A 10,824-nucleotide genomic window follows, 5' to 3' on the forward strand; every position below is an offset into this window, starting at 1 on the left:
TTTACCTTTTGCCATCTGGTAATCTCTGGAGTTAGTTGTTATAGTTGACTCTGTTTAGAGATTGTTCTTCTGGTGATTCTGTTACTGTCTATCAGCAGACCTGGGAGACAGGCTCTCTCCACTGAGTTTCAGTGGTCAGAGCACTCTCTCCTGGCAGCTCTCCTCTTACAGTAAGGTGCACAGATATCTTGTGTTTGGACCTCCTCCTGGCAGAAGAAGAAGGCCCAAAACAGGACCTTTCCCAGGTGCTCTGTTGCTTTGGAAGGTCACAGAAGCTGTCAGGTTCTGTGGTGCACACTCTCACCTGTGCAGACTAAGTTCCTATGTTCGGCAGAGTCCCAGAACCAAGATGGCGCCCGCTGGTCCTGAGGCAGAGGGCTTCTGAGCCAGGCAGACACCTGTCCTCTGGCTGGGAGGGTGGTCAGCTGTCTGAGGCCCGAAAAGGGTGCTGCCTCAGAGGCTCTGTGGCTCCTGCCTGTCCCAGAAGCTGTCTGCTTCTGTGGTGCACCCTCTCACCTGTTCAGACTAAGTTCCTAAGTTCGGAGGAGTCCTGGAACCAAGATGGTACTCGCTGCTCCTGAGGCAGAGTGCTCTAAACTGATCTTTGAAAGAAGTTACCTATGCTCTGCCTGGGTAGAGTCTAGTCATATTAAAATCAGATAGAACTTAACCATGTCAGGTTTTTAATATCAGAAATACTGACTACTTGGTGCTTCAATATGTTGAATTTATAAGTTATAATATAAATGACATATTATTTATCATAGCATGTGTCTTATAATAGATTATATAACAACTATAACACTATAGTAGGCAGATGACAACTACAGATTTGAGTCCTACTCTCTTATTCATGTAGTCCATCAATATGTAAATTTATTTAATGACATTGTAATTTGGAAACACTTGTGATAATAACATTATTTCTTTATGAAATTCTCTTTTCACCCATGTTTTCCCATGTTGAAGAGCTTCTACCTGGAAATAATGATTCCATACTTCTTTTCCTGTGCTTGATTATGGAAATCCAACTAGATATATTTTAAATAAGATTCAGCTTTTGACAGAATAATATAAATATGCTCAGGATTCAAATAAATGCTATATCAGGAATATAAAAAATTAAAACTGCATGAGGTAAACTGTTAGTAATTGTTAAAGCCAAAAAAGGAAGAATTTTATAATATTTAACATGAATTTTAAGAGAGCAGTAATAAAAATGTATCAATGTATGCTTGAAAGAAATTCAAATAGGATTAAGCCTGAGCAAAGAAGTAGAAAATGTAAATTAAGGAATAAATGGGGAAAAGGATAGGAGCTAAAAAAATAAAATGATCAGTGAAGAGGCTTTGTGGATGTTCACAATGAATGACTCAGGAGCTAGAACAAAGAGTTGGTAAATTCTACAATGATACATTATGAATGACTCAGTGTGCAGGGCATGTGGGTTGGGTAGGAGGCGCAGATTAAGGTACTGATAAATTACAACAGAGGATTGACATTTATACTATGAACATTTGAAAGGGGAAGTCAATATGAACAGAGATAGAAAGAGAAAAATAAATGGCTGAGAGTTTCTCAGTTTTGAATATGAACAAAAATATAGCTTCAGAAAGCTGAGAAAATTCCAAACAAAATAAGACCAAATCAATCCATGCTGAAACAAACATAATCAAATATCTGAAAATGAAATACAAAGGAAAAGTCTAAAAAGTAGTTATACAAAAACAGCAGTTTGCTTACAGAAGAAAACAATAAATATGGTCGTTAACATCTCATTTAAAACTGCTGATGCCAGGAAGAAGCAGGCAGTGATGTTTAAAGAACTGCTAATCTATTCTCCTTCCATTAAAGACACTTATTGTTATGGATTAATCTGTTAGGAAAAACCTGCTGTCAGGTACCAGTTACTTTGCTTGTAAGAAAACCTGTGTGTGAGGGGAAGTCACTTTAGGAAGAAAAACTTTATTTTGTATCACAGTTTGAAGGTACAGTCTTTCAGCATTGGTACAGTTTGGCAGCAGAGTATAAGGCAGCACATCTCACTCTTCTTACAAATCTCACCTTCTTTTTCTGTTCAGTCTAGAATCCCAGTTTCTGAAATGGTATTGCCCACAAAGGTTGTGTATTGCTACCTTAATTAACTAACTCTTGATAAACATCCACAGATTATATGCTCTTAGATAGTTTCAGTCTTCAAGATTAACCACAATGGAACAATGAAAGGAAAATCACATCCTTGGCAAGTTAATTTTGTTCCAACTAGATATACGATAATATGGAGCAGAAAGAAAATTTATAAACTGGAAATAAATTATGAAACAAAGAGATTTAGGACATGAAGTGGGTAAGAAGGGAAATATCCGTCAAAAAAATCGGGGTCACTGTAATAGGGTATCCTTTTTAACTTGAGAGTCTTAACATCATGTTTGATGGTTGAAGAATATTTGCAACACATTTTCATGTGGCTTCAGGTGTACTTAGAGGAAATATTTCAGACAATTACACCCCAAATATAGAAGAGGGGACCAGACGGGATGACTTACTCGGTCAAGTATTTTCTGGACAGGTATGAAAAGCTAAGTATAGCTCTCTAGGATCTGTGCAAAAGGCTGGGCGTGGTGATGAGCGACTGTAACCCAAGCATGAAGGAAGGAGAAACAGACGGATTATGAGTACTTCGACCTACCAGTTTGGCAGTAAGCAACAAGGTCAGTGCAAGGATCTGTATACCCATAGACTGAAGGTGCATAGCAACATGAAAAGTAACCTGCGATAACATGTCTCTGTAGTGTACTATTTCCAAAATATAAATTCACCTTAAACTGTTTTGTAAAGTAAATTTGCAACTTGAAAAACACTCTCCTAAATATCTCCATGATATTTATCTTGGATAATTTGCCACAGTTTTAAGGAAAAACACCAGTTTTACAAAAGGTTATTAGAAAAAGCCGAAAAATCATGAACTGTGTTCCAATTCATTTATGAAGTCAACACTTCTCAGCTATTCAGATAGCAAAGCTGACAAATCTAATAAAAAAGAAAGACCACTAATTAATATTTCACATCAGAGAAACTGAACAATTCTTAACAAAAACCAGCAAATAGAGTTTAATGATGTAAACATTTTGAATGAACTTCTAGTGCATTATGCTGGTTGCAAAAAGGTCTCATTGCCATTTTATAATGTTTTCGGAAAGTGAATCATGAAACTCAGGCTGGTCTCAAAGTTACTTGATAGTCAAGGGTAACCTTAAATTTAGTTCCTTCTGCCTCTACTCGTTAAATCCTGGAAAGAAGGATAGAGCTATCATTTCTGCTATTTATTGTTCTGGGAATCAGGCCTAGGGGTTGATACTTCCTATACTAGCACTCTAGCAATTGAGCCATATGCCCATTTGCATATTAGATAATATTCTTGAAATGTTGACATTCTAGAGATTGGAGACTATGTCAGAGAAGTTAGAGCCGAGTAAGTGGAGGATATGAGGAAAGAGTTTCACTGTGGAGAACTCTGTGGTATTCTGTGGTGATGGAACTATCTTCAGTCTTATGTCCACGATAATATTCTGGCTATGTTTTGGTATTATTTGGAAGACATTTCCATTGAGGGAAATGATTCTTCAAATGTTTTGTTTTTATACTTTTGCAAAATGAGAAAACTGCAGCAATCTTCCTATTTTCATAGTCTTTCCAGTGATGCATATTATCCAGTGTTAATTTGCTGCCATATGGCAAATATTTGGAAATTCTCTATCAGACAAACAGAAAAAAATACCTCTAATGACATGTTACAGTTGATTGGGAAAATTTGCTAGAGACAATATTTAACCATAATCTACCTCTTGGTTACTTAATATTGTCATCTGATCCCAAGTATATAGAATTATCATCTGGTCCTAATTAAACAAAATGAATTATAGCCAGCCAAGAGAGGGAAGGCATTTCCAGTGTTGGCAGGTTCTCACAAAATATTAAGCTGGAAATTGAACCTGAAGCCAAGTTCCATATATTACAATTTTGTGGTCAAATTATCTGTCCAGCAAATTAATTCTTGATGTCAGTTTTGGTTCTAAATTAATTTCTAAGGATTTTCTTTGCTTTGGTTAAGATCTGCTGGGAGTTGGTATGGACTTGTCATATAGAGGAAGCTGTCTTGCGTTTCAGCCAATTGGAAAATGAAGAAGCACAGTAACGAAATGTTAAGTTCAGTAAGGGGCTGAGAGTTGGGTTAGTCAAGTTGGTCTTACTTGCTATGCAAACACAGTACATGTGATTGATGCCCAGAACCCACAAGAGTGGGTATGGTGGTCCATCTTGACCAAGTCCGATTTCAATGAACCTAAAAGTATCTTAAGAACTTTCTGGAAGTTTTGTTCTATTTCATGAGGAGATCTGGTTCAAGTCAACATTACTAGTAACCAATATGAGGAAGCTTGATCTTCAATTCCCTCTTCTCTAAGTCCTTCTAAGTCCTCCCCTGCCATGAACTGTCTTTTCCCCCTATAGTACAAAGGTAAAATTGTATTTTATTATGGAACTTTCCAGAACATACACTGAAAAAAATTTCCTATTGTGATGAATTATAATTGTCTATATTCTCCCAAATTTTATAGCCAACAAGGAACCAATAGCTGTGTGGTCCCTGGTGCTTTGTTAGCAAATGACCTTTCATTGAATGATTAACTTCACAAGGATACTGGGCAGCAATAGACTAAGATTCTTTCTATATACTCATTATCCTTTCTTTTCTGTTTATTCCTAATGTATGTAAAGTATGGGGTTAATATTTCTGATTTAATGGCTAAATTAGTTACTGATTTTACTTATATTTTAAAATTAAAAATATAAGACTAATACTATAGACTTAGTATATAAGACTAAGACTATAATTCCTGTATTAATGGAATAATAATGTCTCTAAACCTGAAATAGCCTCCCAATGCCTCCTTTTCCCTGGAAATTATTTGTTTCTCTAGAATTCTGTATATAACAATGATGGTATTATTTACTTCATATGGATCCTTTTACACAATTTAAAATATTTAGTTAGATGTAGATGGAGGATAGTAAAAAAAAAGCATAAAACAAATAACCTCATATACAATTATGCTCATGAGCATTTTCTAGTGGATGCTAATCTCTCTACTCAGAACCACTCTCCCTTCTCTCTTTGCATTTACTACAGTGCTCTTCTCCATAGCTCTATTGTTCAAAGTTGTCTGGATTCTCGATGCTGTAGCAATGGGTTCTCAGTAATGTAAATTACATTATGCCCATTTTCCTTACTGACTAGCTTCTTCTACAATTTCCCTCAGTGTTACAAAATGTTCTGCAAGTTGTAGTGTGCCTTCTTCAGTGTTATAAATAACAGACAAGAAGAGCATAGTCTTCTAAGGAGACAAATGTCTCTTCAGAGCATCCATGCACTAAAAAGCTGCTGAGACAAGTCTAAACCACAACTGAATTTTTTCTCACACAATGGTTCTAACAAACTTATAGCATAGATATGTTTTCAAAACAGTAAGCAAATGCACAGCATTCACTGGTGCTCTGAGAAAAGTGTCACAATGAGATGTGCTTCTTTTTATTGTCATTTGAATTGATAGCTCTCTTTCTTCTGGGAGATATTAAAGTGACTTTTTCTATAATTTCAATTATGCTATTAAGTAAGAAAAGTAAAATGATGTATTTCTATGCTAATATTCTGAATATAAACATTCTTTCATATATTACAGCAGCCTGATCAATTATTAAAAATCATGTTATTAATTTTAAGGGTCACAAGTCTTTCAATAACCTTACGGGGAACCAGAAATGTTCGTTTCCTAGAAGACTGGTCCACTGTGATTCCTTCATGGGTTGAGGATTCCTGGGAGACACAGAGCATACAATAGTGAATGAATGAGTGTGTGTGTGTGTGTGTGTGTGTGTGTATAGTTTTAACTATAGGACATTAGAATGACAGTTTATACTGTTATACAACAAAAATAAGACATCAAAAGTAGAATATGTATAATAAAATTTCACCCGATGAGCTTGAAAAATGGAATATTCTTTGAAAATGTACAAGGATATGTATCAAATTTTTGTTCTGTGGGAAGTTAAAGTGTGGCTGATATTTCACTTCAAGCTTTTCCTGCATAATTGTCCTGATAATTCAAATCAAATGCATTCATATGATTAATAAATATTTTATCCATCTATTTTGTGATCTGTTTAACTTTAAAAAATGATAGTAAAATGGAAATATTATTCTCCAAGTGTTTCTTTTGTCATGGATCAGACCCCAATGTGAGGACTGAAAGTACCCATTACTAGTATACTAACTTATTTAAAGTTATTTAATTATTTAAATGAGCTTTTAAGTTAATGCCTTGTTCCAAGATGACAAATGTGGGAAGTGAATTTATTTCCCAAGAATAGGCAATCACACTATGGTATATGACCAGGTAGAGTTATAGTTCTGATTCATAGAAGTTGCTTTTTCCTAATGTAAATTTGGTGTTGAGAAAGGGGAATGAAAAATGGGTATGTATTTTTAGCCATCAGGTCAGGAAGAACCAGAACTCTGTTTCCTAGCAGACTGGCCCATGTGATTCATTAATGGATACAGGCTTGGGATACACATGTCATATTATAGTAGATGGATGGAAGGATGGGTGTGTGGGTGAAAATGTTCAACATTAGGGTGACAGGTCATATTCTAAATAGGAGGTTGAGAAGACCTGTCGATTCACTTTGCTTTGTGAAAGGGTTAACTCTTGAATTCATTAAATGTATTCAGAGCAAAATAAGCTGTTTACTTTAATCTGTGTGTGTAGGTAGAAGAATAAGACCAAGAAAGAAAAAAATACATCACAAAAGATGTATAGATGCATCATATATTTTTACTATAATAATTAAATTAATTAATTAATTAATTAACTTTATATCCTGACCGGTTTCCACTTCCTCCTTACCTCATGGGCCTTCCCCTCCTGCTCCTCTCCCCTGTCCATTACTCCTCCCCTTCTCTACAGAAATGGGGAGGCCTCCCATGGACATCAATCAGTCTTGACACATCAAGTTGCAGTAAGACTAAATGCATCTTCTCCTATTGAGGCTAGAATAGGCATTCCAATAGGGATAAAAAAAAGAGTCCCAAAGGCAGGCAGCTGAGTCAGAGACCACTGTTAAATATGTGCAAAGGGTCTATGTCAGTCCCGTGCCAACCCTAGTTGTTGGTTCAGTCTTTGTGAGTACCTATGCACCTAAGTTTGTTGATTCTGTAGGTTTTTGGTTTTTTTTGTTTGTTTGGTTTTTTTTTTTGGTATCCTTGGCCCATCTGGCTCCTACAATTTTTCTTCCTTATCTTCCACATGATTCCCCAAGCTCTGCACAATGTTTGGCTGTGACTTTAACCTCTCTGATGACAGTTATGTTAGGCTTTTGTCTGCAAGTATAGGAGAATATCATTAACAGTGAAGGGGTGGGGTCTCCCTCCCATGGTATGGATCTCAAGATGATTAGATATTGGTTGGCCATGCCTTCAAATGCTGCTCTATCTCTTTCCTTGCAAATATTGTAGGCAAGATAAATCTAGGCCAAAGGTTTTGTGGTTGGATTGATGTCCCAATCTCTCCATTGGAAGTCTTGCCTAGTTACAGGAGATGGCTTGTTCAGCGTCCATATCCTTCCTTTCTAGGAGTCACTCTCATAGACTCCTGGGAGTTTCAATTGCCCTAGATTTTTCATACAATTTTGATCCTGTCCCACAATTCCTCCTAGATCCTCCAAACTATATGGGTCTTTTTGACCCGTCCAGCAGGTCCAGTTATTTGAGGGTCTCGAGGGGACCTACTCCTAAGAACCAAATTGGGGCGGTAGAGAGACACGAGAACCTTGTGCAAATGACACTGAAACATTCTGAGTAGCATCAAGGTTCCAACTGTATTAGCCAGGCCCAAGGTTTAAATGCACAAACAAAAGGGGAAGTGCCTTTCAGCAGGAAGGATGGGGCAGTAGAATTGCACAAGCAAAAGGGGAGGTAGAGGTACTTATCAGTGGGAGGGGTGGGGCAATAGAATTGCACATTCTTTAGGCAGTTACATGGGGAAGCAGGAACTTTGCGGTATCAGGGTACATCTTGAGGTCAGGACATCTGGTGCTGACTTAGGGCTGGAACAATCTGTGGTTGTTCTCTGAGCAGTGCGTCAGTGGCCCACTTTTGACCCCCTTTTTTTCTCGGGGGGGGGGAGGCCCAATTCAGAGATCAGGACAATTGTGTTGTCTTAATGGCTTCCAACATCTTTTGTTTTTGTTTTGTTTGTTTTTGTTTTTGTTTTGCTTGCTTGTGTTTTATTTTTGAGTCTTGGTTTGTTGATCGAACCACAAAAGAACAAGTTTTTGTTGTTGTTGTTGTTGTTCAGTAAGAATTATAGCTGTTGGTTGTGCTTTTGTTTGCTTGTTTTATGTTTTTCACTGTCCTTTCCCTACAAAATTAATGCAAAGTTGAAAATCGTGTTTACAAATTCATTGGTAAAACTGTATAAATGAACATACAAACGTTTAATTAAAATTATTTTTAAAACCACATTTTATATTAAAATATAGAAAGTAAAGTTGTTTAACAAAAAAATTGATCCACATTAAAAATGTATAAGTTAATTTTCTTTAATCACTGTGAATTCAAACTTGTAAATGTTTTGTTTGTTTGTTTACATGTTTTGGTTTTGGTTCTGGTTTTGGTTTTGATTTTGGTTTTGGTTTTGGTTTTGGTTTTGGTTTTGGTTTTGGTTTTGGTTTTTCCAAACAGAGTTTCTCTGTATAGCCCTGGCTGTCCTGGAACTCACTTTGTAGACCAGGCTGGCCTCGAAACTCAGAAGGCTAACTGCCTCTACAAGTGCTGGGATTAAAGGCACACGCCACCACTGCCCAGCCCAAACTTGTAATTTTTAATTCTTTTAGGATAGAGAAATTTTAAGCACCATAAAAATAATGTCCTTTCATTTTAGAGTTTTAATTTTTTTCATTGGGCTACAACATATGGCACTAAAAGTTAAGGCAAAGTAAAAATATTAGTATATTTCATTATTGAAATTGCCCTAATATATCTTTATATCATATAATTTAAGTTGTTTAATTTAATTGTACTTTTAAAACACTTTCTCCTATTTCTGTGCCTTACATGCTCATTTATTTATATTTATATTTATATAATATTTTGTAAATAATTCTGGTTTTGTATATATGTATGTATGTATATATATGTATATATATATAATTTGTATTGCTTTTGTCATTAATCTAAAGAAACTGATAATTTAGAAGTATAAAATTTCACAAAAATCAGTAACAGTAATCCAATTTTAATTCTTATTCCTTTTTCTCTGTTCAATTTTTATATTCTAATTTTTCAAAGTCCTAGATATTACTGTAGATAACACATATTATACTTATAATTGATTACACTGATTTAGCTATAAAATTGTAACTATTTATATTATTTATTTATTTATTTATTAGTGACCATTGTTAAGACTCCTATTATATTACTCATATGATTTTCAAGATATTTCCATAGTTTTCTTGGAAATTGTTGTTGAGCTTTTAACAGCAAGATCCCTGACTACTCCATAATAGGAAAAAAAATTTATAAAGTTTTCAAATGAGATATATTTACTTTGCATGTTCCAGTGTTTGTACAGCTGTATGTGGGTGAGTGGTTGTGGTGTATATCATGGCACAAGTATAATGACAAGAGGACAACTTTCAGGAGAGCATGTGGTGGGTCCTGGGGATTGAATTCATTCCACTGACTTGGCAGCAGTAACTTTTATTATTCATTAAGTAACCTCATAGGTCCTCTCTCCTGCTAAGCTCCTTCATTTAATAAAGGTCTCATGCGTCTGTGATGATCTCAAACACCTGGCTCCATCTCACAAGTAAATATTTTCTGGAAACCACTGGCAGGATGTTCCCTATAGTGAATACTGAGGTGGCCAACAATGTACATCCCTTTGGTGCTTTGTCTGGGTCTGTATTCTCTACTGAATGAAGACAATCTTCTTCTAATACAAGTAGCATTGAACTATTTTAACTTTTTAATTGAATAGAATGTCATTACCATTTTGCTGATGCTAATATGGTAAAATACCTTAATTGATTTCAAAATGTAAAAATTACATTTTATAAATTTAGTAAATTTTACCTTGCAAAATACTATCATAGATTTTTAAATATGAAAGTCTGTATGCTTATTTTATTAATTAATTTGGTAACAGCCTTTTATATATTTTCATTCATTACATTTTATTTTATAAAATGAATTGTGCACGATAAACACAAGTAACAAAACATTATGAAAACATACATGCTAATATCACAACTATAATGTAATATTACAAAACACTCATTGTAGCCTCCTACAAGCCTGAAGCAGGCTGAGCCAGACCTTGACTTTGCTTGCCACTAAGGAGATTACTTAGGGAGGAGCTGGCCTCTCTGGATCACTCTATTGTTCTGCCACTGCCCCTGCTGCTATCTGCTGGGAGTCATCCTAGCTGTTCCAGAGTCTACATCTGATCCTACACATGGTCACCCGCAGCTGGGCTCCAAAGATGATTTGGCAGGAATGGGCCTCGCCTCTCCTTTATAAAGCTTGTCCGCCATTAAAAATTTGAACCTTGAGCAGACTAGCTTGTCTTGGTTCCATTATTTCTCTACCCGCCTAGATTCCCTCTTCTCTTCCAGTTCCAAGATGCATTCCAGGCTTGAACCTGGACATGAGAGCCACAGGCTGGCCCCAACAACTCATCAGCAGAATTGTGTTGTTTTTTTTTT

The sequence above is a fragment of the Mus caroli genome, chromosome 3 (genome assembly GCF_900094665.2).
Source record: "Mus caroli chromosome 3, CAROLI_EIJ_v1.1, whole genome shotgun sequence".
NCBI classification, from domain to species: domain Eukaryota; kingdom Metazoa; phylum Chordata; class Mammalia; order Rodentia; family Muridae; genus Mus; species Mus caroli.